This window comes from Hevea brasiliensis, chromosome 3 (assembly GCF_030052815.1).
Source record: "Hevea brasiliensis isolate MT/VB/25A 57/8 chromosome 3, ASM3005281v1, whole genome shotgun sequence".
Classification (NCBI taxonomy): Eukaryota; Viridiplantae; Streptophyta; class Magnoliopsida; order Malpighiales; family Euphorbiaceae; genus Hevea; species Hevea brasiliensis.
The window spans coordinates 10,158,648-10,182,636 of NC_079495.1; the positions used below are offsets into that span (position 1 = coordinate 10,158,648).

The following is a 23,989-nucleotide window of genomic DNA, read 5'->3' on the forward strand; positions in this document are numbered from 1 at the left end:
CCTGGGACCACAGTACCTGGCCAGTCCTTGCTGGAAATTCACACAGGCATTTAGAGCTTCCAATGTCTCGAACCCACGACCTCGAGGTGATAAGGTTGGTTCTGATACCATTTCAACTATAAAAGATATCTTATCCAGTTGAGGCCCCAGATTTCCCTTATACACTTCTTGGCCACGTGTGCACGGTTGATCCGCCAACTCCTTTTTTTTATATGGAGTGGAGCTGGGACCACTCTTTTTATCCTTCCATCATGTTTTGTAAGTTGTCCATGTCTCCTCGTCGTCACTTGTTTCGTCATCCGATGAGACAGAAGATAAGTCGTAGTAACTTTCATATTGAACCATGTAATTTTCACATTGTGTTTCAATATGAAAGGGTTTTGGACTTGGCAAATGTTCATAGTGAACATATATCCGAGAATATGTACCTGTATGGACTAGCGCATACTCTGGATATCGGTGTTTTCGCCAGTTTTCGACGACTGTCTTTGCTCGCCATTTGTTGAGTTGGACGAAATGGTCTTCGTGATTGCATGGCCAATCCGGAAGATGATATATATATATATATATATATATATATATAAAGTATAAATGTATTCACAGAAAAATGACATATAACACTTTCTTTAAAAAATTTATCACGTGTCACATTCTATAAATATTTTTTTATACTAATTACTATTTAATTTTTTATTTATCTTTTAATTATCATTATTTTTTAAAATACTACATTAAAATTTATAATTTAAATTATTTATTAATTATTTAAAAATTAAGACATTTTATAATTAAATACAATATTTTTAAATTATTTATATTATTCTGTAAATACTAATTATTATTTAATTTTTAATTCATCTTTTAATTATTATTATTATTATTATTTATAATATTACTTTAATATTTATTAGTTAAAATATTATTTTTTTTAAATTTTGATTTTTAAAAAAATTAAGACATTTTATGATTAAATATAATACTTAAAAATTATTTATACTATTTTTTTATAAATTCATTTATATAAAATATTATTTATCACATATTACGTTTAGTGGTAATAATAATAATAATAATAATAATAATAATAATAATAATAATAATAATAATAATAATAATAAGTAATTGATGACCATTAATTTAAGGAACATTGACTATTAATTTATGATTTCATAATTAATCATAAATACTCTTCTTTATATTAATTATTATTTAATTTTTTTTATTTTTCTTTTAATTATCATTATTTTTTATAATATTACCTTAGCATTTATAATTCAAATTACTATTTTTTAAAAAATTAAAACATTGAGTAATTAAATGTAATATTTACAAATTATTTATATTATTTTATAAATACTAATTATTATTTTTTTATTTCTCTTATAATTATTATTATTATTTACAATATTAATTTAATATTTATGATTTAAATTATTATTTTTTATTTTGACTTTTAAAAATTAAGATATTTTATGATTAAATATAATATTTAAAAATTAATTATATTATTTTTTATAAATTCATTTTTGCAAAAACATTATTTACCAAATGTTACCCTCCATAATAATAATAATAATAATAATAGATCATTGATGGCCATTAGTTTAAAAAAAAATAATCATTAATTTGTGATCTAATAATCAACTATCATATAATTCAATCTTAAATTATTTCATATCTTTAACAAATATTTTTATTGCATTGTTATATTTTTTATTATAAAATCTTTGTTAAAAAATTTGAAAGATAAAAGTGTAGTCTACATAAAAAGTTATAAAAATAAAATATAGAGATTTGACTTATTTATAATTAGTATATATTATTTTTATGTTAATAATTTAATATTCTTTTGATTTTACTTTCCTAAAATTAATTAATACTTATTATTATTATTATTATTATTATTATTATTATTATTATTATTATTATTATTATTATTATTATTATTATTATTATTATTATCATTATCATTATGGCCAAGTAAATAAGAAACATTTTACTTTTAAAAAATTGAATTTAAATGTTTTTGTTATCATTTTTCAATTCAATAATATTTAGTTATAAATTATTTTTTATTTAAATAATTTTCATTTGTTTGTCAATATATAGTATCATATAAGATTTTTGATACACATCAAGCACTCTTCTTTCACAAAACATTTTTATTGAACCTAAATGTGCTCAAATATTTTTTATATTTTATTATTTCTTTCAAAGTTATTAGTTATCATTCTCAAAATTTATTTATTTAAATATATCTAATTAATATTTATTTAATTATTAATTTTTTAAATTTTCTTATTTAATATTTCTTAAATTTTGAATATACTATTTCATTATAATTATGTCACGACCCAACCTATGGGCCGGACCGGCACTAGGACCTGGGCCAGCTTAAAACCCCCGAGGCCCGTAGTAAGCCTAACTGTTCATTAACCCAACTCTAAGGCCCATTTGGGCCCAATTTCAAGAAAACAAACGGACAGAGTCCGGCCATAAAATGGACTTTCCAACGGGGAGTTTTCGACTCACCCGACCTGTAAACACAATATATAGTCAATTGGGGAGCTCAGCTCACCCTCCACATACTCATAGCATCATAAAAGAAATGGGAGCTCAGCTCCCTCATCCAATCCATCAAACAGACATAGAGTATTAAGTTTACAGGTCCAACATGATAATAATATTACAGACCAAATTCAAATAATCACTGCTAACACATGCGGAAATTCTAGGAGTAAATAAAATTACACAAATACTGATAAACAACCTGCGAAGTAGAAAAGCAGGTTAACCCAGAACAAAATATCCTCCTGTGGCCTGTAAAAATTTTTGAACAGGAGTGAGCGTCGACTGTAGAGTAAAATATCAATTTTAACCATAATCTCTATAACTATCTCAGAACTAATGCACCCTGTAGAGTGAAATGCAACATTAACATCATATTCACATCATAGCATCAAAAAGGTAATTTGGAGCACTCACACACCCTGTAGCATCAATCATAATATATTGGGAGCTGATCCCCTATACAGCTCTCTTAAATCCAACTCGTGCCAAGAAGAACTCAAGCGGACTTTCGCTTAATAAACCAAATCGAGGGTCCCAAATGAAGAACTCAAGCCGTGACTACCCTCGAAGGAACGGGTCCCAGTGAAGAACTCAAGCCGTGACTACCCCGGCCCTATCCATAGTCCACACCACATCACACGACGCCAACGCACGCACACTGCTCCAAATTACCACAACAACACTCATGGCACATTAAGAATTTTGAATGCAACATAATTCGTGCCTAGAGTTTAACTACATAAATATATGCATATAAGTGATGCATGGGCATGCTGAACATATAATAATATCGAAATTACAATTAAAATTAATATTTTACTCACAAACTTGACGACAAATTACTGTGGCGGCTGGGCGGAGGAAGAAGGCTGTCCCGGCTCACCTGACAATTACATTACATCTATTTAATAAATTTGACTCAATACAAACAAAGAAAAAGATCAAGTACGTCCTAAGTCGTGCCGAAAATCCGGCAGAGTCTCCCCTATACCTAGGACCTACCCAACCTGCAAAAGGGCAAAAAAACGCACTTCTATATTCACAATCCATATATCAACAGTTCAATCATATCACACAGCTCCCGCCCATCAAATCAATCATCCATCACAATACGCAAAATTTCAATTTAGTCCTTATTATTGATCATTTTTGCAAAAACTGCCCAAACAAACTCTAAAAATTATAAAACTTTGCCCCGCGGTCCTTAGCAATATTACTAAGCTATTGCAAAAAGAATCGTAATTTTCTAAGCTACCACGAATATTTTATGGATTTTTAATCCTATTTAAGCACTAGAAAATTATGAAAAAAACAAGGTTCGGGTTTACCTTTGCCTATTCCGACTTCGGGAACGCGCTCGGGACGTTTGACAATGGGGGGCTAGCCAAAACCTCGGTCCAATTCGGAGACTTTTCCAGAACGTCCGTTCGCCCAAATTTGCGCATCTTGGCCAATCGCCGAATTTCCGCGAATCGAGGATACCTACACGAAGCCCATAATAATATATAAAAAATCAGGGTGTTACATTCTTCCCCCCTTACAGAAAATTCGTCCTCGAATTTTACACAAGGCAGAATAAAGTACATGATTACACATTGAATGAGATAAGGTACTTGCTACGCATGTCCCGCTCGACTCCAGTGCACTCTTCCACTGACTGGCTCCTCCATAAAACCTTAACCATAGGGATCTGTTTTGATCTTAGCTGTCTCACTTGGTAGTCCACTATGGCTACAGGTTTCTCCTCAAATGTCAAGTTCTCCTTTAGTTCTATTACATCCGACTGTAGTACATGAGAAGGATCGGGAATGTATTTCCTGAGCATGGAGATGTGAAACATGGGATGAACGTGAGAAAGGTTGGGTGGTAGCTCCAACCGGTAGGCAACTGCTCTAACTCTATCAGTAACCTCAAAAGGTCCAATATACCGAGCTGCCAACTTGCCATTCTTTCCAAATCTCACGATTCCCTTCATTGGAGAAACCTTCAGGAATACATAGTCGCCCACTGCAAACTCCACATCCCTCCGTCTGGGGTCTGCATAACTCTTACGCCATCGAAAGTCGCTACTGCTCTCGATTAAAGGAACTATCTCTCAAGTGTTCTGCACTAGATCTACATCATGCACCTTCGCTTACCCAATTTCCGTCCAACACAGAGGAGACCTACACTTTCTTCCATATAGTGCCTCATAGGGTGGCATCCCTATGCTGGAGTGATAACTGTTGTTGTAGGCAAACTCCACCAAAGCTAGCTCATCCCATTGACCTCCAAAATCCAAAACACTCATGCGAAGCATGTCTTTGTTGTTTGGATTGTCCTTTCGACCGTCCGTCTGTCTCGAGGGTGGAAAGCCGCATCAAGTTCAATCAGGTGCCAAGTGCCTCCTGCAACTTTCTCCAAAATCGAGAAGTGAACTGGGGCCCTCTGTCAGATATTATGGAAGCCGAAACTCCATGCAATCTGACTATTTCTCGAATGTAGAGCCGGGCATACTGTGCCACAGAGTAGGTAGTCTTTACAGGCAAAAAGTGAGCTGATTTGGTCAAACTATCTATAATTACCCATATCGAATCATATCCTCGCGTGATACGAGGCAACCCAGTCACAAAATCCATGGTGATCATTTCCCACTTCCATTCTGGGATAGGGAGCTCTTGCAGCTTCCCTGACGGTCTCTGGTGTTCAAACTTCACCTTCTGACAAGTCAAGCACTTGGACACAAAGTCTGCTATGTCTCTCTTCATGCCATTCCACCAATAGCTATCATTCACATCATGGTACATCTTGGTGGAACCTGGGTGGACACTGTACAGTGTGTAGTGTGCCTCTCGCATGATTTCATTCCTGAGGTTGTCCACATCGGGCACACATATCCTAGAACCATGCACTAGGGTGCCATCATTGGCAAATCCAAACTCACCACCTTCACCTTGCTGTACTCTTTCTATGATCTTCATCAATTGTTGGTCTCTGTGCTGGGAAACTCTAACTCTGTCCATCAAGTCCGCCTCACCAAAAGTGAGCCAATAATACCCTCATCCGAAAGATCTAGGATTAAACCTTGATCCATCAACTCATGTACTTCCCGAATCAACGGTCTCTTCTTCACTGAAATGTGCGCCAAACCGCTGTAAGATTTCTGCTCAAAGCATCTGCACAACATTGGCCTTCCTGCAGTGGTACCGGAAGGTGCAATCATAGTCTTCGTAAGCTCCATCCATCTCCTCTGTCTCAAGTTTAAATCCTCTGTTGGAAGATGTACTTCAAACTCTTATGGTCGGTGTATATCTCGCACACTTCACCATACAGATAGTGTCTCCAGATCTTCAGTGCAAAGACTACAGCCGCCATTTCCAAATCATGGGTGGGGTAGTTCTGCTCATGCCTCTTCAGCTGCCTTGAAGCATAAGCCACTACCTTTCCATTCTGCATCAAAACACACCCAAGGCCAACTCGAGGCATCACAATACACGGTGTATCCTTCACCACTCATCGGTAGTGCCAACACAGGGGCAGTGGTTAGACACTCCTTATCCTCATCATTATAACTGACTCTATCGAGCTCTCTTCCTGTCCTTTGCATCTTATCCACTTCCCTTTTCCTATTTTTTTGGTATTGTTGGTATCTTTTCAACCTGCTGTACTTATTCCTTAATTTTAGTCCTATCTCATCCTTACACCTTTTCCTTCAAAGATGTCTATCCCATCATCAACTTTAACTTTCTTTTTATTTCTTAGTCTTATCTTGATTACTAGTTTCATTACTTCAAGAATTCTAACCCTATGATTTACTCCTACCAGCACATTCTTCACCTTATGTAACACTTATAATTACCCATAGAAAATTTTTCTTGTATCCCCTTTTTTCCAACTTAACTATCAGAACATTATCATTCCCTACCAGCCCTTAGTAGGAAATTGCTTATCCTGGATGAATATGAGCCCCATAAACTATAAGTTCCATCTGAACTAACACGGCTGTAGGAAATATGTGTCATGCCTTAATTCCAAACAAGATACTTCACGTGTTCATTCTCCTTAATATAATCATATATACGCCCATAGCTTTCTAAACTTCAACCTCAAATTACCCATCAAAACAATTTCATCTATTGAAACTCATCCATAAATAGTACTTCATCTAGCTCATAGTTTAAAATATGCAAGCCTTAGTAGCTAACTCAATTTAACTCTCATTACTCGATCGTCCTTTCATACTTAACATTAGGTATGCACTTACTGTCATTCTCATATCGTGAAATTGTATATGAATTGGTGCCTATCAAAATCTCAAATAACTAGGTCTCCTTGCCTCGCCTCTCGCTCCTTATATAACGCTCTGAATCAAAAACACGAGCTAAACTTGAAAAGAAATGAAAATATCCTCTATATTCAACTACGCCCGATTGTCCATATAATAACGTTTAACCTATGTTTCTTAGTCTTTCTCTTCAAATTTCATCATCTCCTAGCACAATTGTGCTCTACCTATAAGGTATCATCTGCATGAACCCTTTACTGTACCATCGTCCTTCCTGACATAATATTTTATAATTTATTAACTTTACTTATACTCGACCTATGATTCATATCCATCATCGCTTATATTGTGCCCTTAACCCTTGTTGAATCTCGAAAGATTTCTCTCGCTAATAGATTCTTTCAACACTAATTTCACCCTTATCTATGGTCATTAATTTGATCCTAAAACTTTCTAGTGATATAATACCATACATACTTCACACTTTTTATTCTACCCTCATCGTTGCTTCATTGCTATTGCTTCACTGCAAAGTGATTATGTTGATCACACTAAAAAGGTTTGCCTGACATTCATAACGAACCTCTAACTACCTTCTCACTATCTCAAAAGTCTAACCTAAAACCTATGTGTCATTATCTATCATTCTTTTCCTCTCATCATACCTATTTGATCCCTTAAACCGACTTTTATTCAACTTACTGCTTACTAACTTCTCTTTCTCTACCTATTTAGGTAGTCCGCAATACCATCGCACACCTTCTAACATTTACTCATTATTATTGTATTCCATACCTCCATCACTTTTCTCATTAATGTGGTCCCATTTTGGGTTTTCCATCCTTGTCATTCTCCTTGCCAAGAATAACACTTAGCCTATCCTATATCTTAACTTTGTTCCTTTTATTATGCGCTCTTTAGGTTGTCCTTTCATTTATTTCCTTTGTCTTACCCAAAATAGAACTTGACTATTCTATCCTGGTTCCATTCTTCTTCCTAACATAACAATTGTATTTGCTAACTATATCTTTCGAGTCTCTATCGTGATCATATGTCTGTGCTACTCAGATTTGGTCCTTTGACCACTCTAGCTAGTACTCCCACTGGCACTTAGATTATATTGCATCTGTAATCAATTATCCCAATTTTCATTCTACACTTTCTCTATCTACTGGCTTTCTGTGATTTATCTTCGCTAATTTATTACTCTTAACACTATTATAACTAGATTTTACTACTGTTTGAACAATATGAAGTCAGAAAGGAACTCAGGAAATTGCAGTCATACCTTTATCGTATGATTTCTATTCTTATCCTTTAGCTTACATAATACCCTTACTACCTCGAGAACTGATTCTGCAGTAATTTTATTTATTTGTTATTATTATTATTATTTTCCATGTTTACTCAACTAGCCAAAACTTAAGATTCCGGGTACCCAAACCCGTCATCCAATTCAAAGGATTTACATCCATCATGATCTGATTATATATGATTCCTATAATGGAACTTGTATCATCTGCAGGATACCCCAGCCAACTACTCTCTACCACACTCTACAGTCCCATCTGGGCACTATTTGGTTGGTCACCATTATTAGTAATAACTTTCGATCCCTTCTGAAAAGATAGGACTACACCCTAACTTGCTGCATCAAAGGTACTACATTTACCACCTTGCCCAAACCATGTCAAATTAATGACTCTCCTATCATATCATATCTCTGTGAATCATCAATTCATAGTTTCGACCTTCCCTAGGTAGTAGGGTTGCACTTTACACCTTGCTAATACACACAAGGTATTCTATTCTCACTAAGTTCTAAGCAAAACGTCTATCGTTCTGCAAAAACCATCCAAAATTCCATACCGAAGACTAGATGGTCTCACTCTATAGGTATCAACTTTACTTTGCAACTAGTCCGAACCTCAGTCCGATGGCAACTCTTACAAGAACTCTAGCTCATGCTAGGTAATCGAGTCACTAACTCTAGTTACCACCCAACTGTGACCTTTCGATATTCTAGCTCTAGACTCTTAACCAGGAGTTCCCAACTCCTCTGCAGATATAGAACTCTGTTCTGGCATAATTGTACCAAAACAGAAGCCATCCGCAAACACCCTCATTATGGAGCACCACGGGGATGCACGCAGCTCTATACAATAATCTCATGTCGGTACTGTAATCTGTAGCTTACAGAGCAGACATCGAGAACATTGTATAGTTACTACGATACGTCCGGACCGACTAGGCCTCCTAATTTCTTATCTCTCTCTAATCTTCTATTATCATAAACTTATTCTGACGGGGTCATCCACTGATGACTGCCTGCAGTGGTATCCTCATCCTTATCTAGGGCAACTGTACTTTCAAGACTCACGTTTATGTACTGCGTGCACTAAAATGGGCACACCATTTAAACCCATACAGCATGTAAACATAGCATTTCTTGGAGTACGTATCCTCATGATGGACCTCACATGTCTACTAACTCTATTTCACATTTCTGTGTACTCCACGAAAATCAAGACACTAACTGAGGTAATCTTATATTTCCCGAGGTATAACGTAGAATCTAGAAACAAAGAATTACAGAAAAGACGAAATGTAATCCTATACTCCGCATGTGACTCCTAGTAGACTCTTCCCAACACTTGGATAATTTTTCCTATGAACTGGAGCCTAAGCTCGATACCACATTTGTCACGACCCAACCTATGGGCCGGACTAGGACTAGACTGGGCCACTTAAAGCCCCGAGGCCCGTAGTAAGCCTAACTGCTCATTAACCCAACTCTAAGGCCCATTTGGGCCCAATTTCAAGAAAACAAATGGACAGAGTCCGCCATAAAATGGACTTTCCAACGGGAGTTTTCGACTCACCCGACTGTAAACACATTATTTTGTCAATTGGGGAGCTCAGCTCACCCTCCTCATACTCATAGCATCATTAAAGAAATGGGAGCTCAGCTCCCTCATCCAATCCATCAAACAGACTTAGAGTATTAAGTTTACAGGTCCAACATGATAATAATATTACATCAAATTCAAATAATCACCGCTAACACATGCGGAAATTCTAGGAGTAAATAAAATTACACAAATATCGATAAACAACTGCGAAGTAGAAAAGCAGTTAACCTAACAAAATATCCTCCGTGGCTGTAAAAATTTTTGAACAGAGTGAGCGCTCGACTCAGAGTAAAATATCAATTTTAACCATAATCTCTATAACTATCTCAGAACTAATGCACTCGTAGAGTGAAATGCAACATCAACATCATATTCACATCATAGCATCAAAAGGTAATTTGGAGCACTCACACACTGTAGCATCAATCATAATATATTGGGAGCCGATCCCTATACGCCTCTCTTAAATCCAACTCGTGCGCCAAGAACTCAAGCCTGACTTTCGCTTAATAAACCAAATCGAGGGTCCCAAATGAAGAACTCAAGCCGTGACTACCCTCAAGGAACGGTCCCACCAAGAACTCAAGCCGTGACTACCCCGGCCCCATCCATAGTCCACAACACATCACACGCAAGCCAACGCACGCACACTTCTCCAAATTACCACAACAACACTCATGGCACATTAACAGTTATGAATGCAACATAATTCGTGACTAGAGTTTAACTACATAAATATATGCATATAAGTGATGCATGGGCATGCTGAACATATAATAATATCGAAATTACAATTAAAATTAATATGTTACTCACTAACTTGACGACAAATTACTGTGGCGGCTGTGCGGAGTATGAAGGCTGTCCCGGCTCACATGACTTTTACATTACTTCTATTTAATAAATTTGAATCTATACAAACAAAGAAAAGATCAAGCACGCCCTAAGTCGTGTTTAAAATCCGCAGAGTCTCCCTATACCTAGGACCTACCCAACCCGCAAAGGGCAAAAAAAAACGCACTTCTATATTCACAATCCATATATCAACAGCTCAATCATATCACACCCCTCCCGCCCATCAAATCAATCATCTATCACAATACGCAAAATTTCAATTTAGTCCTTATTATTGATCATTTTTGCAAAAACTGCCCAAACAAACTCTAAAAATTATAAAACTTTGCCCGCGGTCCTTAGCAATATTACTAAGCTATTGCAAAAAGAATCGTAATTTTCTAAGGTACCACGAATATTTTATGGATTTTTAATCCTATTTAAGCACTAGAAAATTATGAAAAAAACAAGGTTCAGGTTTACCTTTGCCGATTCCGACTTCGGGAACGCGCTCGGGACGTTTGACAATGGGGGGCTAGCCAAAACCTCGGTCCAATTCGGAGACTTTTCCGGTAACGGGTCTGTCTGGCCCGAAATTTGCAGACCCGGTCAACTGTCGAATTTCCGCGAATCGAGGATACCTACACGAAGCCCATAATAATATATAAAAAATCAGGGGTGTTACAAATTATATATTGAATAAAATTATAATTAATATTTTGATTATCTATATTTTATTATAATTAATTTTCATCAAAATTATTTTTAAATTTTAATTAAATATTTATATCTTAGTACATAAATTATCTCTTAATTATATTTTTATATAGAAGTAGAATTTTAAAGATAAATTACAAATATAATAATATTAAAAATTTAGCTACAAATAAAAATAATTAAGAATAATTAAAGTTACAATATTATAATCATGAAATTTGCCTTTTAAAAAATAGTATGTATTTATAGTATTTATTTTAATAATAGAAAATTATGACATTTTGAAATTATAGCTTTTATGAAATATATTTATTTTATATTACAAATTTATGTAAAGTGATAACTATTTTTATCAAATAATTATTTTATAAAAAAATTTGAGATTAATTTACATTTAGATGTAGTAATTTTAATAATAATATAATAGAATGTTATTTTTAATTAATAATTATATTATATATTTTCATTATTACTAAAATTAAATAATTCAATTCATTATTAGCAATTTGATAAATTTTTATTATGTTAATAACAAAAAATATTATATTTATACATTTTTAAAATAATATTATTTCTTCATTAATTTAATGTATTTTTCATAATTTAAAATATAAAAATTTTATGAAATTTAAATTATTTTTTAAATAAAGTACTTTAATTAAATTTAAAATAAAATAATTATGAAAATTACTCTTAATAGATGTATAAAAAGAATTAAATAGATATTTTAATTAACTATAACATAAATTAATTAAAAATTTATTATTATGATAGGTAAAAATTTATTTAAATTAAATTAAATAAGGGAGAAATTTTAATTTAAAATTAATTTAATAATAATAATTTATTTTATTTAAAATATAATTTAAAATTAAATTAAAAAATATAAATTATAAATTACCCATACGTAGCATGAGTATTATACCAGTGACTAATAAGATTAAAAGTGTAAAAAAACTTAAAGCATTTAACACACTTTTGACTAAAATTACTTTTTTAATCAATTTAAGTTAACTTAATTTAAGCTGAATATTATTATTCTTTTCTTTTTTTTTTTTTATATTTTACAATCATAAGCAATGGATTATTATTATTATTATTATTATTATTATTATTATTATGACTAACAAATATAATTATTTTTAAAATCATTTATTTTGTGAATAGTAATTATATATATATATAATTTTTTTTATAAGAGCTATAATTTTAAATTATTTTAATAAGCACAATAATAATTAATTCAAATATTTTTTTAGGCAAATGAACTTTGAGAAGGGTAAGTCCTTGAAGACAAAAAAGAGTTGTGGAGTGAAACGACGGCGTGAAGAAAAGTAACTACAGTTATGACTAAACGGTGCGTTCCGCCAATGAAAGTGAATGCGTAAGAAATGACCAAAAGCAATTCAACAATAGTTATTGAGTTGGTTGCAAGAGAATGATTAGCTGAGCTAAGAGTCTTAGCGGGAATTATCTCCACCTGGAATTGCACTGTCATGTTCTATAAGATTGAAGGTTACCAATCTTGTTGTATATAAACAGAAGTAGAATTGTACATAAAAGCAGTTATTATAAATACAATGAGATGCAGTTCTCTCCCTAATTCCGAGTTCTTGATTTTCTTTTGTTCATTTCTTAATTTGTTCATGGTATCAGAGCCAGAGATCACTCTCTGTGCTGTTTTTTATCATAAAGTTGTGTGATAGTAGTGAGAAACTTGTTCCGCATCATTGATTTGAAGTTCTGATGCTAGATCTTCAAACTAGGAGATGGTTCTGCAGATCCAGGAATGTACGCGGTAAGTGCTCCTCTCACCGGTGACAATTACTTGACTTGGAGTCGTTCTATGTTGTTTTCTTTACGGGCCAAGGATAAAGTTGGTTTTATCAATGGAGTTTATGAAAAGCCAATGGAGAAATCTCTTGTGCTTGAAAAATGGTTGAAGGTGGACAGTATGGTTGTAGGCTGGATCTTAAGTTCCATTTCAAAAGAAATAGTTGATGCTTTCATATATGTTCCTTCCACTAAAGAACTATGGGATGAACTGGCATAAAGATTTGGCACTAGTAATGGACCACAACTGTATCAAATCCAAAGGGAAATTAGCTCTTTTTCGCAAGGGAATCAATTTGTGATGATTTACTCTACAAAACTAAAGAAACTATGGGACGAATTGGCTTGCCTCAATCCATTTCCTGTTTGTGAATGTGGAGGGACTAAACTTGTAACAGAATTGGACAATAAAACTAAACTCATTCAGTTTCTTATGGGACTAAACTCTAGCTATGATCATGTTCGCAACCAGATTCTTCTAACGGATCCTTTTCCAGTAGTGAACAAGGCTTATTCCATGGTACTTCAAGTGGAAAAGCAGAAAGAGGTAAGTGACATGTTGAGATTTTTTTTTCATAAGAGTCAAATTACTAGTCCATCCATTTTTTTACCTTTTGCATATGGATCTATAGGGTCCTTATAAGGCCAAATCCATACAAGGAGCCTCATATTTCCTCACCATTGTAGATGATCAAAGTAGGTCAACATGGACTTACCTCCTTCGGGACAAAACTCAAGTCCCTTTTACAATCTTCATCTTTTTACAAAAGATTCAAAACCATTACCAAGCGTCTGTCAAGTTTATTAGAACAGACAATGGGTCCAAATTCATCAATTTTGAATGTGCACAATTATTCTACAAAAAGGGGATTATCCATCAAAAGTCTACCCCTTACACACCCCAAGAAAATGGGGTAGTTGAGAGGAAGCATAAGCACCTTTTACAAACTGCAAGAGCACTTCTCTTTCACTCTGGTTTACCTTACCAATTTTGGGGAGAATCAATTCTCCATGCAACCTTTTTGATCAATAGATTACCTACAGCAGTGCTACACTAGAAAACCCCATTCGAAGTTCTTAATCAAAAAGTTCCAGAATACCAAAACCTCAAAATCTTTGGTTGTCTAACCTAAGCTACTGATGTAAGACCTTTTAAAAGAAAGTTTGACCTTCAAGCTATCAAAAGTATCTATTTACGTCGTGCCACCGGCCATAAGGCTTCCAAATTATTCAATATAGATACAAACCAGGTTTTCACCTCCAGAAACGTCAAGTTTTGTGAAACTACATTTCCTTATAAAAAAACTCCATATTTCCTAATCTTGTCTTTTACATTTAATCACTGAAGACCAAGATTCTTTTCCACTTGTTCCTCATCAACCTGTTGACACCTATCAACCTGTCTCACCTATCCTTTCTTCTCCCATTACTTTTCCGAGTCCTTTGTCTTTATCAAATTCCACCCATTCTCGGGCGATGCCTAACCAACCTCACATGTCATCATCTTCTGTACAGACAGAAACTCTGATTTCTTCTAGAAAAAGTACTAGACACAAAAGAAACCTTTATGGATGAATGATTTTGTGGCTCAGGTATATGTTGATCCATCTTTTCCGAATCACGGCAGCAAATCTGCTATTCCAGCAAACACACCAAGTATTTCCTTCTCTTCTTTTACTTTTACCAATCTAAGCTTTGACAAAGATCATGTATAGTTTCTTGCTTCAGTATCCACAGTACAAGAACCGAATTCTTATGAATAGGCCAAGGCAGACCCAAATTGGGTCAAGGCGATGCAGCTGGAATTATATGCACTTAATGCCAACCACACATGGGATATGGTTCCCCACCCTTCTCAAAAGAAGCCCATAGCATCTAACTTACCGCATCAAATATAAGCAAGATGGTAACATCGATCGGTTCAAAGCACAGCTTGTGGCTGAAGGGATTAACCAATTAGAGGGCATCGACTACACTGATAGTTTTTCCCCAGTTGCAAAATTGGTTACAATTCGTCTGTTCCTAGCCATTGCCACGGCATCCAACTAGCCAATACATCAGCTGGATATCAACAACGCTTACTTACACGGCTACATCGATGAGGAATTATATATGCTTCCTCCCCTAGGCCACTCCAAAGCCCAAAGTGGTCACATTTGTAAATTGCGAAGGTCCTTATATGGGCTTAAGCAAGCCGGGTGCCAATGGAACAAGGAGTTCAATGCTAAACTTCTGCAGTTTGGTATTGTTCAATCTCCTCACGACCACTGCTTGTTTCTTAAAGGGTCTAGCTCCAATTTTCTTGCACTCGCTGTTTATGTCGACGATGTGCTCATCACTGGAGCATGTGAGGACAACATTGTAGCTAAAAATCAATTCCTTAATGAACAGTTTACGATCACGGACTTGGGGCACGCTAAATTTTTTCTTGGCCTCAAGATTGCTCGATCTTCTTATTGTACGTGTCTTAACCAGAAGAAGTATATTCAAGATATTATTTCGGCCATAGGACTTACTAATGCTAAAACAGCTATTGTACCATTACCTTGTGGTATGAAACTCTCAAATGACGACAACCCTTTGCTCTTAGAACCTAACAAATACAGATGGCTTTTTGGGAAACTATTGTATCTGAATTTGACTCATCCTGAAATATCGTTCTCTATTCAACAGCTGATCCAATCTATGCAATAGCCCCGTCAACTACATTGGATGCTGCCTTACATGTTCTTAAGTATTCAAAGGGTTGTCTAGCTAAAAGGACTTTTTTTTTGTCTAGCCTCAAACACTCTCAGCTTAACTGCTTATTGCGATGCCGATTGGGCATCATGTACAGACACTAGACGATCTATCACTAGATTTTATGTTTTCCTTTTCCAATCTCTCATTTCTTGTAAAACAGACACTAGACGATCTATCACTACATTTTATGTTTTCCTTTTCCAATCTCTCATTTCTTGTAAAACTAAGAAACAAACGACAGTGAGTCGATCCACTGCTGAAGCCGAGTATCGAAGCATGACATCCACTATGTGTGAGCTTCAATGGCTCTCCTGTTTGCTTCATGACTTTCAACTACATGTTTCCTTACCCATTCTGCTCTATTGTGACAACAAGGCAGCCATTCACATAGCTTTTAATCCCGCGTTTCATGAGCGGACGAAGCACCTTGACATTAACTGTCATGTTGTCCGAGACCAAATGCAGAAAGGGTTTATTCAGACCGCTCATTTATTGTCTGAACAGTAGCTTGCTGACATTTTCACCAAATTTCTCAGTAGTCCTCAATTTCTTGAATTTGTTTCCAAGCTGGGTCTGGTTGAATTTATTCATTCACCCGTTTCCATCTTGAAGGGGGATGAAGACAAAGGAGACTTGTGGAGTGAAACCACGACGTGAATAAAAGAAATTTAAGTTATTAAGAAACGGTGCGTTCCGCCAACAAAAATAAATGCGTGAGAAATGACCAAAAGCAATTTATCAATAGTTACTGAATTGGTTACAACAAAATGATTAGCTAAGCTAAGAATTTTGGGGGGAATTATCTGTTATAACAAGCACGCAAATCTTAGGCACACACACAAATCACACAATCACACAGTATTGAAAAGAGAAGAAGAATAACACAGCATTTAACGTGGTTCAACCGTAAGGTCTATGTTTACGAGCAAGACAAGAGAAAAAGTTCTACTATGATAAAAAAAGCAAAATATAATCAATCAAAACTTTCAAACCCTAACCTCAATTTATTTCCCTAATATCTCACAACTCTACCGCAAATGGTAGAATATTACAATATTGATATTGATCCACACCATTGTAGTAACAGGAGATCACAGGCTTCTGCCCGGTCTATTGGCCCGTGCCCTCTGCTACCACCACAGATCTCACTTTTTATCCCAATCAAGTCGTAACGCGAAACTTTCTGGTCGGGTCACAATTCGGATCCATGAAAAAACATATCCAAATTTCAAGCTACAAAAAAAAACAGGTCTTCCCCTTTGCTTGAATTTCTTCTATCATCAACAAAATAACCACAAAACACTCTATTTTGCCATATGCCCTCGCAAGGGCATTACTGAGCACTACAAACACCAACCAAGTCTAGGCAATGCCTAAACTTGCTGACTGGGACTCATTTGGTCATCATTTCTACTGAATTATCATGTGTAGAGACTTTCTGCACAACTACAGTCCCTTGAGATACAATGTCCCGAATGAAGTGATATCTGACATCAATGTGCTTAGCTCGCTCATGGTACATCTGATTCTTTGTGAGATATATTGCAGTCTGGCTATCACAAAACATTGTTGCCTTATTCTGTATCAACCCAAGATCACCCACCAAATCTTGTAACTATAAAACTTCTTTTACTGCCTCTGCTAAGGCCATATATTCAGCTTCTGTGGTAGATAAAGCAACTATAGCTTGCAATGTTACCTTCCAACTGATAGCACTTCCAAAAAGAGTAAACAAATAACCTGTCAAAGATCTCCTCTTGTCTAAGTCCCTTGCAAAATCTGAATCCACATAGCCAACAACTGAATCACTCATCTTGGCCCTGTCAAATATCAGACCAACATCTGTAGTGCCCTTCAAATACCTCAAAATCCAATTCACTGCCTGCCAATGCTCTTTCCCAGGACACGCCATGTATCTACTCATAACACTAACTACATGTGAAATGTCAGGTCAGGTGCATACCATAGCATACATGAGGCTACCAACAGCACTCGAATGGGGAACACTAGACATGTGCTCCATCTCCTCATTTGTTTTTGATGACATATCTGCAGATAACTTGAAATGGGCAGCAAACGAAACAGTCACAGGCTTAGCATTATTCATGTTGAAACGCTTAAGCACTTTCTCAACATAGTCCTGTTGAGACAAGAAAAGCTTCCCAACACTTCCATCCCTGGTAATTTCCATTCCCAATATCTTCTTTGCAGCACTCAAATCCTTCATCTCAAACTCATCACGCAACTGCTTTTTCAGAATTTTAATTTGTGACATGCTTTTAGTAGCAATAAGTATGTCATCCACATACAACAGTAAATAAACAAAGGAATCATCTGAAAGCTTCTTATGATACACACAACTATCATATGAACTATGATTAAAGTCATTACGAACTATGAATATATCAAATCTTTTGTACCACTGCCTAGAAGACTGTTTCAGGCCATATAAAGATTTCTTAAGTAAGCAAACACGGTTTGCCATACTTGCAATGACAAAGCCCTCAGGCTGACTTGCATAAATTTGCTCCTCCAACTCACCATGCAAAAATGTTGTCTTCACATCTAGTTGCTTAAGCTCTAGATCATGAAGAGAAACCATAGCAAGTAAGACTCTGATAGAACTGTGCTTTACAACTGGAGAAAACACTTCATTAAAGTCAACTGAGTAAAGCCTTTTGCTACCAACTGTGCCTTATTTCGAGGTGCCTCAACCCCTGGAGTGCCTTCCTTTTTTTTGAATACCCATTTGCAACCTACCACTTTTTGTCCCTTAGGCAATGTTACAAGATCCCAAGTCTGATTCTTGTGAAGAGATTCAATTTCTTCACTCATAGTACCAACCCACTGATCTGCATCTAAACAAGAAATAATTTCTCTATAATTACTGGGTTCATGTACATCAACTGTCTCAGCAACTGATAAGGCAAACGCAACTAGATCTGCATATGCATATCTTTGCGGTGGTCTAATCTATCTTCTCTCTCTACCAGTTACAATGCTATATAGTTCCTGTTACTGTTGCTCAGGTGTATCCTCTTGTTGATCAAGATCTTGCACCTCATCCTTTGAATCACTAGACTGAACTGCTGAAGTATCAATATCAAGCTCCACCTGTTCTCTGACACCATGATCTGATTCTGCTATTGACTTCTCCCTCTGACTATCCAATGAAGCAGACTCATTAAATGTCACATCCCTACTGATAATTAATTCTGGAGACTTTGGATCATTGCACCACAACCTGTAGCCTTTCACTCTATATGCATACCCTAGAAATATGCATTTTCTTGCCCTCGGCTCAAGCTTACCATCCCTTACATGAGCATAAGCAGGGCAACCAAATACTCTCAGTTGAGAGTAATCAACAGGTGAACTGGACCAGATCTCAAAAGGAGTTTTGCACTCAATAGCTATAGATGGAGATCTATTAACTAAGAAACAGGTTGTATTAATTGCCTTAGCCCAAAAATCCTTTCCCAATCCTGAATGTGAGAGCATGCTTCGTGCTTTGTTACAAAGCATTCTGTTCATGCATTTTGCAATACCATTTTGTTATGGTGTCCTTGTACAAGTGCGATGTCTTATTATACCTTCATTGCTGTAGAATGCATCAAACTCAAAATTGCAAAATTCCAACCCATCATTAGTTCTAAGACGCTTGACCTTCTTTTCTGTCTGCTTCTCAATCATCGTCTTCCAATTTACAAAGGTTGAAAATGCCTCATCTTTTATTCTCAAAAAATACACCCACACAATCCCAGAGTAATCATCAATCAAAGTCATGAAGTACGTAGCACCGCTCTTGCTAGGAATTCTATTAGGACCCCATAAATCTGAGTGGATATAATCCATTGTTCATTTGGTCTTGCACACTGCCTTTTTATCAAAGTTGACCCTGGTCTGTTTGCCAAACACACAGTGTTCACAAAAGTCTATAGATTCTGTTTTCTGCCCGTCTAACAAATCTCACTTGCTTAACACAGATAATCCTCTTTCACTCATATGACCAAGATGCATATGCCACAATTGAGTCTGATTCTTATTATTGCTCCCGGATGCTACTACAGCTTCCCCTGAAACTGTACTGCCATGAAGAAAATACAATCTTGAAACCAAACTGCTCTTCATGAGTGCCATAGAGCCCTTACATAATTTGAGAACTTCATTTTCTGTATGGTATCTGAATCCATGAGAGTCAAGTGTCCCAAGAGAAATCAGGTTCCTCTTTAGTTCTGAAACATGATAACACTCTATAGTTCTGACAATGCCATCAAACATCCTCAATCTGATGTTACCAATTCCTTCAACAGATAATGCATGATCATTGACCAGGAACACCTTGCCACTCATCTGCTTGTAAGTGAAAAACAGTTTCTATGTGGACACATGTGATAAGTAGCACTAGTATTAAGAATCAAGGAATTTTACCCATGATCTGAACTCATGAATAAAATTTTTTCAGCACTGTCATCACCATCAGAATTAATAAAACTATCAACCTCATTCGCAGAACTTTCTGGTTGCTTTCCCTTTTTATTTTTCAACTTGGGATAGTCTCTCCTGTAGTGACCTTGCTCCCCGCACTCAAAACAGTTGGCCTTTTTCATTCTTGACTTAGATCTGGCCTTAGATTTCTTCCTGCTGGAAGAACCCTCCCTTGAATGTGTTCTTCCCCTACTCACCAAACCTTCCCCCTCAAATCTTTCTCTATTATCTAAAAATTTCTTTTTCAACTCCTTCGATTTTAGAGAATTACTAACATCGTCTAGTGAAATACTGTCTTTCCCATACAACAGAGTATCAACAAAAGTTTCATAGGAGGGTGGCAAAGAACATAACACAATAAGGGCCTGATCCTCACTATCAATCTCAATATCAATATTCTTCAGATCCATAATGATTGAATTGAATTCATCCAGATGTTCTTTAATGGGCGTACCTTCGCTCATTCTCAGATTGTAAAGCCTTTTCTTCAGATACAGGCGGTTGGTCAGTGATTTGGCAGAGTACAACTCCTCTAATTTCTTCCATGCCGCAGATGCTGAGCTTTCACCAGCAATCTCGCGTAGGACATTATCAGTTACGCTCATGAAAATCGCACTCAAGGCTCTCTCCTTTAGATCAGCCTTCTCTGCCTCTTTCATACATTCTGGAAAGTTATCCTCGATTGCCTTCCATAGACCTTGTAGGATCAAGGAAGATTTAATTTTAATCTTTCACAGACTGAAACTCGATCCACCATCAAACTTCTCCATCTCATACTTCGTTGAAGACGACGCCATCTGTAAACCCTAGGTTTTGCGCATAAAGTTCTGATACCAGTTTATTATAACAAGCACGCAAATTTAAGACACACACACAAATCACACAATCACACAGTATTAAAAAGAGAAGAAGAATAATACAAGATTTAATGTGGTTCAACCGTAAGGTCTATGTCCATTGGCAAGACAAGAAAAAAAGTTTCACCATAATGAAAAAAGCAAAATACAATCAATCAGAACTCTCAAACTCTAACCCCCTCAAATATCTCACAACTCTACTGTAAATGGTAGAATATTATAATATTTATATTGGTCCATACCGTGGGGGCAACAAGGAGATTAGTGGTGAGCTTTGGGCTCGGGTCTATCGGCTCGTGCCCTCCGCTATCACCACAGATCTCACTTTTTATCCCAATCGGGTCGTAGCGCGAAACTTTCGAGTCGGGTCACAAATCGGATCCATGAAAAAACATATCCAAATTTCAAGCCATAAAAATAACATTATCTCTAGCTAGAATTGCACTGTCATGTTCTAAAAGAATGACGGTTACCAATCTTGTTGTATATAAGTAGAAGTAAAATTATACATAAAAGCAGTTATGATAAATACAATGAGAACTAGTTTTCTCTCCCTAATTCTGAGTTCTTGATTTTCTTTTGTTCATTTCTTAATTCTTTTGGCCCTCAAATTTTATTATAATTTAATTAATAAATTATATTAACGAATTTTTTTGATAGCATCTTATTTTTTTTGGTATATTAATTTTTTAAATATATAGTTATAATTGCAACATATTGTGTAGGGAAAATGAAGAGAGAGAGAGAGAGAGAGAGAGATATATATATATATATATATATATATTCTTATGTCTATGGGCATTTAAGTAGCCATGAGCAATTTAGTGACATCTTTGATTTTAGATTCTGATTTTGTAGATATCTCTTTAGAACTAGTATCTGTATTAGAAGAATCCTTTACAACTACAGATTTCACATGTTGACCGGGCAAACCTGTTATGGGTTGTTTATTTATTTTCTATCCTCCTCCTTTCTTCTCTTTTCTCTCCTTTGTTTAATGTCTAAACAGAAAAAAAAAAAAAAATTGAAAACATAATGACGCAAACGTGTAGCGCGGAAAAGATCAACACATGATCAAACTCTTGAAAATAAACAAGATCTAATCCAAGATCTTAAGAAACACAAGATTCAATCCAGAATCGAAAGAGAAAATAAAGCAAACCAGCTTTATTAAAAGAAAACTTTGTTAAAATAAATATGAAATTCTTACACATAATGAAAATATAAAGGGCATTTATAGAGTTCTAAATTATAATCTAAGTAGAAATGAATTAAAGAGTTTAAATATAAATAGAAAATATATTTAAAGACCTAAATTAAATAGAAGTAACATTTTACGGTCATTCACCCACATTTTTTAGAAAATTCAACTTCGAATTTTAAAGTTTTGATGAATAAAAAACTCTATTGAAAGATCACTCCATGTCTCCCTTTTGAATGGTATCAAAATTGAATTGAATAACTTCTCATTATCCTTTGCATCCATTAGAATATCTGGACAAACAAAATCAACGAAAACAATAGGATTTAAAATGTTAAAAAAATCTTCAATTTCTATAAACTTCATGATTTGAGTTTCTCTTCAATTTCTACTGTCTTCATGGATTGTTTGTCTTCAATACTCGTTAAAATCTCCATGATTTGTTATTCTTCATTCCCTAGGACACCTTCTTCAAACTCTTCGTCATTCACCATAGCGAAAGAAAATAAAATCAAAGTTTCATATTCTTCAATTTCAAATATTTTAAGTTTAGGGTATTCAACTTTGAGTTTTTTTTCTTATGCAGGTTGCTCCAAATCTTTAACATCCTTTGATGACTTTACCATGGTTAACTCCTTTAGCTTGATTCAATTTATGATTTCTCTTCTAAACATTACAAACCTCCAATAAATGGCGAATCTATTGCAATTGTCGCATAATTTCTGTTATATAATTTTGATGCTCTTCGATTGCTCTCCAAATGGTTGGTAACCCTTGATCACCATCACGAGGTTGATTGCCACCACCACCACCAGTATTGGCCATCGTAATGAGGGTGAAATTCTTACTCTAATTCACGATTAAGTCCTTAAAAATAAATAAGATCTAATCCAAGATCTTAAGAAACACAAGATTTAATTCAGAATCTAAGTAGAATAAAGCAATTCAGCTTTATTAAAAAGAAAACTTTATTAAAATAAATCTGAAAAACTTGTACATAATGCGTACTCTGCAAGTTTACGGGTCGTTCAAGTAGTAAAGAAAAGATATCTTCTCACAAAGATTTGTTGTTTGAGTACCAAACCATAAAAGTCACGATTATTTAGGCTATCAATAATTTGTGCCAAAAATAGAGTAAGAGTTGCAAAGAAATTAAATTGAAAAATAATAAAATTATAATGAATTAAGTAATTACAATTCTAAGCACTATACTAACTTATTAAAATTTCAGTAAGTAATTAAAGATTTAATTAATTAATGGTAAAAATTGATTCCAGAGATGAGGTTTATGAAGTAAATTTCATTGGGATTTGGATAGGCAAAACTAAGATTAAGGGAAATACAACTTTGAAGGAAGTTGATTATGATTTTCTTTAATTTCTCTTTCAAGCAAACTAAAGAGTGTTTTAAAGGAAACTAAACACCATTCTCATGTGATGTTTAATTACCCAAAGCCCTTTAAGCACTTTAATCAACTTGAAATTCCTCTTAACCCACTAGTTTATTTCTAACACTAGGTGATTAAGTTCATTATCTTGATTATCTATCATAGATTTTCACCTCTCGATCC

The 23,989-nt window shown here is 35.0% G+C and overlaps 1 long non-coding RNA gene across 1 annotated transcript; it reads right to left on the bottom strand.

The window, feature by feature from the left end:
• Positions 1-2,600: 2,600 nt before the first annotated feature.
• LOC131178622 (uncharacterized) lies at positions 2,601-11,233 on the bottom strand. The gene is made up of 3 exons (XR_009147552.1): positions 11,065-11,233; positions 3,396-3,454; positions 2,601-2,820 (listed from the first exon to the last, which is right to left on the bottom strand). It is a non-coding gene; the product is annotated as an uncharacterized LOC131178622 (long non-coding RNA).
• Positions 11,234-23,989: the final 12,756 nt, after the last annotated feature.